This window comes from Geotrypetes seraphini, chromosome 8 (genome assembly GCF_902459505.1).
Source record: "Geotrypetes seraphini chromosome 8, aGeoSer1.1, whole genome shotgun sequence".
Classification (NCBI taxonomy): domain Eukaryota; kingdom Metazoa; phylum Chordata; class Amphibia; order Gymnophiona; family Dermophiidae; genus Geotrypetes; species Geotrypetes seraphini.
This window is the reverse complement of record NC_047091.1, coordinates 51,201,708-51,207,859: the sequence shown is the minus strand read 5'-3', so window position 1 is coordinate 51,207,859 and position 6,152 is coordinate 51,201,708.

The following is a 6,152-nucleotide window of genomic DNA, read 5'->3' as shown; positions in this document are numbered from 1 at the left end:
GTTGTCCCATAAGAATACCTGTAAAACAAAATAATTCGTTCTGCAGCCCTACATTTCCCTCCCTCCACCTCACCTCACATGCAGAGCCTGCCAGCCTTCTTCCTCACCCAGCCGCACGATCTCAAAAAGCTGTGCACGCGCAGCTGCTGGAGTTGATCAATGTTCTCCTCTCCTGCAACTTCCAGTTTCCGGTTGCGTCAGAGGAGAAGATTGAACAACAGAGCATGCGCGCATGTGCTGCTCTTTGAAAGTGTGTGGCTGGCCGAAAAAGAAAGCCGGAAAACTCGGTTTTTAAGGTAAGGTGGAGGGAGATGATGGAACACTGCATTCAGACAGGAGGGTGCTGCTGTTCCCGGCTCACATTAGAAAGCGGCGAGAGTAGTTCCGCCCCCCCCCCCCGGGCCCCTCGGGCGACTTCGTTGTGTGAAACGAAGTTCGTTATAGGGAGCAAGACAAAAAGTTCGTTATGCGCAGCGTTCGCTGTACGAGGCGTCCGTTATGCGAGGCACCACTGTATTGTCAAAAAAACTAGGGGTCTTTGTGATTTGTGTTTTGAAAGTTAACAATGCAATTTTATCAATTATTCTATATGAGATAGACAGTGGGCTGCTGAGATACCAATTCATGTGTCCTCCCTTGTCTCTTTATTCTCATCACAAGTGGATGGTTTGTGTTGGCTTTTTTTGGATTTAGGAAAGTCTGTTTTGACCTAATCTGAGCACAAGCAGTACCCTTGACCCTTCATTCCTTGTGGAAAATGGTGAGCACCCAAAATACATACTGTTCCCTAGGGGAGCTCAGAATGGTTTACATGAATTTATTGAGGTACTCAAGCATTTTTCCCTGTCTATCCCAGTGGGCTCATAATCTATCTAATGTACCTGGGGTAATGGGGGGATTAGGTGACTTGCCCAGGGTCACAAGGAGTAGCGTGGGTTTGAATCTACAATTGCAGGGTGCTGAGGCTGTAGCTTTAACCACTGCACCACTTTAGAAATCAAAATGTAGTAAAAGTGAGCCAAGTAAAGGACAGTCAAGCCATTGTGACATCACTGATGAGGTTGGTTCTTAGGCATTGATGGAATGAGGCATTATGATGTCACAATGCCAGCTCTGGGGTTTTTTTCTAGCAACCTTCTTTTGAGACATCATAGGCTTACTCTGTATCCCTCTATTCATTTTAAATGGCTTCCTAAGCAATCTTTTACTTTTAAAGCAGCCTTGAATGCTATTCCAGTGGAGATTCAAACTCTTAATTCTTTTTTATTTAATTCATTTGATCAAATTAGGGGGTCCTTTTGCTAAGGTGCTCAGAGGATACGGCAAGGAAAGGCCCTGCCAGGGCTAGCTGCGAACAGCGTGTTTAAAGCACTGCCACTGCTGCTTTGGGTAAGGAATGGGGGGAGGGGGGGGTTCGTGGATCAGGACTGATGCCACTGCGCTGAAAGCACAGTTACTTACCGTAACAGGTGTTATCCAGGGACAGCAGGCAGATATTCTCACTGATGGGTGACGTCACCGACGAGCCCCAGTACGGACCACTTTAAAAGTGCATCGCCGTTGGGGGGGGGGTTCGGGGAGGGGGGTTGGGGCATTTTGTTTGGGGGGTCATTGGGGGGCTCCAGCAGAAGGGGTTGGGTGCCCTCCTGCCGGCGATCTTTGGGGGGGCAGGTTCTGTTGGCAGGAGGGTTTGGGCACCTGCCGTGATTGTCGGGGTGGGATGGGGGACCTACCAGCAGGAAGGGTTGAGCACCTTCCTGCCGGCAATCATGGGTTTTGTTGGCAGGAGGGGTTGGACATCCTCCTACCGCGATTGTCAGGGGGGGAGGGGAGACTGTCGGCCGTAGCCGCGGCAGCTATACTAATCGCGGCAGGGAGATCCCTTGCCATGATTAAGTATAGCGGCCGCGTCTACTTACCATGTAGGCCAGCATTTTGCTAGCCTACATTGTAAGCGTCTCCCACTCTGCTAGGGAGATGCATAGGGCAGCCTAGGTTCTGCCTGCCTGGGGAGCATTTTTTTTTTTTTTTTTTAGAAAACATGCCTCCCGATTGGCTGATTAGACAGCTGTAGGACGCCTACAGCTGCCTACAATCGGGACGCTCTGGAGAAAATTAAAGTGTCATGGGATAGGTGGCAAAGTTCAGTTGTGGATTAGAAATTAATTATCGGATAGAAAACAGAGGGTAGGGTTAAATGGTTATTTTTCTCAATGGAGGAGAGTAAACAGTGGAGTGCCACAGGGGTCTGACCTGGGACCGGTGCTATTTAACTCATTTATAAATGATCTGGAAATTGGAACGATGAGTGAGGTGATTAAATTTGCAGATGACGCTAAACTGTTCAAAGCTGTTAAAAATTGGACAGTTAAAAATTGCAGGCAGACCTTAGGAAATTGGAAGACTAGGCGTCCAAGTGGCAGATGAAATTTAATGTGGACAAATGCAAAGTGATGCACATTGGGAAGAATAACCTGAATCACATTTACAGGATTCTAGGGTCCACTTTGGGGGCTAGCGTCCAAGAAAAGGATCTGGGTGACATCATGGACAATATGATGAAACCTTCCGTCCAATGTGCGGCGGCGGCCAAAAAAGCAAACAGGATGCTAGGAATTATTTTAAAAGGGATGATTAACAAGACTAAGAATGTTATAATGCCCATGTATCACTCCATGGTGCAACCTCATCTGGAATATTGCGTTCAATTCTGGTCTCCTTATCTCAAGAAAGATATTGTGGCACTAGAAAAGGTTCAAAGAATGATAAAAGGAAAGAATAAAACTGTTAGGGCTCTATAGCTTGGAAAAGAAACAGCTGAGGGGAGATGTGATCCGTGGAGTGGAGCCGTGCCCTGGACTCCTCCCAGTTGTCTGCCAATGGAGGCAGAGTGCTCTATTCTTCGGGAGCTGCCCATGAGCATCTGCCGCCCACTGAGAGCAATGCGGCCCGGCGCTGGATTGTTCTATCTCTGTGCATCTTCTGCCTGGAAGCGATGAGTCGGGGCTGCAGCAGCTGGAAAGCCCGAGCTGATATCTGTCCGGTCTTTGCTGTTGGGATTATTTAAAATATGCTGAGGCAACAGAGCTGCTTCAGGAAATTGGACTTCTGTCAGACTTATTTGATTTTTTTTCCCCCCAGTTAATGAATTATTTAAAATTGTATTCCATTGTTTTTACCCCTATTGTTTTTATTTTATTAATTGAATTTTCCTGAATTCTATTGTTTAATGATTCCTCCCTTCTATTCCTTTTTACATATTACTTTAATTCATTTAGATATCATTTACATAGATGTAAAGTTAGGAATTTCTATGAAATATTCTACATGCTTCTCTCCTCTCCACTCCACTCCTTCCTGCTCTCCATAGTCCTCCCTACCCTTTTCTAACCCCTTCCTCTGTAATGTCGCTTAGTGCTTGTATAAGTATGTGTGACGCACAAATGGAAGAAATAAAATAAAATATGATTGAAGTTTACAAAATCCTGAGTGGAGCAGAACGGGTACAAGTGAATCAATTTTTTTTCATTCCATCAAAAATTACAAAGCCTAGAGCAGTGTTTTTCAACCTTTTTTGGGCAAAGGCACACTTGTTTCATGAAAAAAATCACGAGGCACACCACCATTAGAAAATGTTAAAAAATTTAACTCTGTGCCTATATTGACTATATATAAAGTAATTCTCTTGACTAGGAATCAAATAAACACAAAGAAAGTATTTTATAATTACTTTATTATGAAATATTAAGTAAACAGAATAGTGAAAAATTATAAAATACTTTATTCAGTGCGAAACCTGGGCCTGTTTGGCTGAACGCAAAGCTGATATTCTGGCTGGAATCGAAGAAAGACACACACATAGCTCTTCGTCAACAGCTCTCAGTCTCTCTCTGTATTTGGTTTTTATAGCATACAAAAATAGACAAATATACCCTCCATCCTTTTTATTAAACCACAAAAGCAGTTTTTAGCGCAGGGAGCTGCGCTGAATGCCCAGCGCTGCTCTTGACGCTCATAGGCTCCCTGCGCTAAAAACCACTATTGCGGTTTAGTAAAAGGTGACCATATTGTAAAATATAGACAGCAGATATAAATTCAGAACTGTGCATAGTAAGTGAAGGGAAGTTTTCATCTCTGGGAAATTACCCAGTTAACTATTAAGTTATTTGGGCAAATTCCTTTGAAAACTGTGGTAATACTGCCTCCACTTTGCTAAATTTAAAATAAAATCATTTTTCCTACCTTGTCTGGTGATTTCTGGTTGCACTTTCTTCTTCTGACTGTGCATCCAATCTTTCTTCCCTTCTATCAGCCTGTATGCTTTCTCTCCTCCACACCTCATTCCCTCCCCCAACTTTTTCTTCCTCTCTCCCTGACCTTTCTTTCTTTTTTTCTGTTTCTCTTCTTTCCTTCTGTTTCCCTGCCTGCCCCCTTTCTTTCTTTCTCCCTGCCGTTCCCCAAGCCACTGCCACTGCCGCTGCCATCGGGGAACAGGACCCACCAATGGATAACAGGCCCCAAAGCCAACGCCGACGCATGCTCTCCCTGACGTCAATTCTGCAATCGGAGAGGAAGTTCCGCCCAGCCAGGCAGCGATTGGCTGGCCCGAACTTCTTCTCTGACTGCAGAATTGACGTCGGGGAGAAGAAGACTTATCGGCTCGATAGATTAGATCGCCAAGACAAAGTGAGTCCTGGGTGATCGACTCACTTTGCCTTGGCGAGCTACTGGCGCCCCTGCCTCGGGCCCCCTGTCAGCTCCGGGCCCCTGAATGCAGGACTGGTAGTACTATCCTGATGGCGGCCCTGCGGCACACCAGGCAACATCTCGCGGCACACTAGTGTGCCGTGGAACAGCGGTTGAAAAACACTGGCCTAGAGGACTCTAAGTTTCAGGGAAATACTTTTAAAACAGGGGTCTCAAAGTCCCTCCTTAAGGGTCGCAATCCAGTTGGGTTTTCAGGATTTCCCCAATGAATATGCATGAGATCTATGTGCATGCACTACTTTCAATGCATATTCATTGGGGAAATCCTGAAAACCCGACTGGATTGTGGCCCTCAAGGAGGAACTTTGAGATCCCTGTTAAACCAATTGGAGGAAATTTTTTTTCACTCAAAGAATAGTTAAGCTCTGGAGCGCTTTGCTAGAGGATGTGGTAAGAGTGGATAGCGTAGCTGGTTTCAAGAAAGATTTGGACAAGTTCCTGGAGGAAAAGTCCATAGTCTGCTATTGAGAAAGACATGGGGGAAGCCACTGCTTGCCCTGTATCGGTAGCTTGGAATATTGCTACTCCTTAGGTTTTGACCAGGTACTAGTGACCTGGATTGGCCACCGTGAAAACGGGCTACTGGGCTTGATGGACCATTGGTCTGACCCAGTAAGGCTATTCTTATGTTCTTATGATAGCTGATGTGACGCGGAAAATTAAAAAGGTACAGGGAAAAAGAAGGTGGGTGCGCAGCATACCATAGGTCTATCCCAGTGGTTCCCAAACCTGTCCTGGGGGACCCCCAGCCAGTCAGGTTTTCAAGATATCCCTAATGAATATGCATGAGAGAGATTTGCATACCTGTCACTTCCATTATATGCAAATCTCTCTCATGCATATTCATTAGGGATATCTTGAAAACCTGACTGGCTGGGGGTCCCCCAGGACAGGTTTGGGAACCACTGGTCTATCCTATGTAGACACAATGCCAATAGAAATAGATTTCTCCCTCAATATTCGTGGGGGTTAGGGGTAGAGCCAGCCCGCAAATATTAAAAAACCATGAATAATATTTAGGCCGGTTCTGATCCATCCCCCGCCTTCCACCGCAATCCCGGGCTTACCTTAAGCCCTCTGAGACTCCCTGGAACCGTACCTGATGGTCTAGCGGGCTTTCGGGGCAGGAGCAATCTTCCTACACTCCTGCCCTGTGCAGATCACTCATAGGAAATGGCTGCCCTGAGCTCCCATGTTAGTCTCAAGAGATTAAAATCAATTAAAAAAAAAAAATCGTGAATAACCGAATCCGCGGATACTGAAACCGCAGATTCAGAGGGAGAAGTATATAATTTCTAATATTCTCGTGATCAAATATGTTTATCAACACATCAGCATATTATTATAATAAATAAACAAATAATAAAAATTAAATAAATTATTAT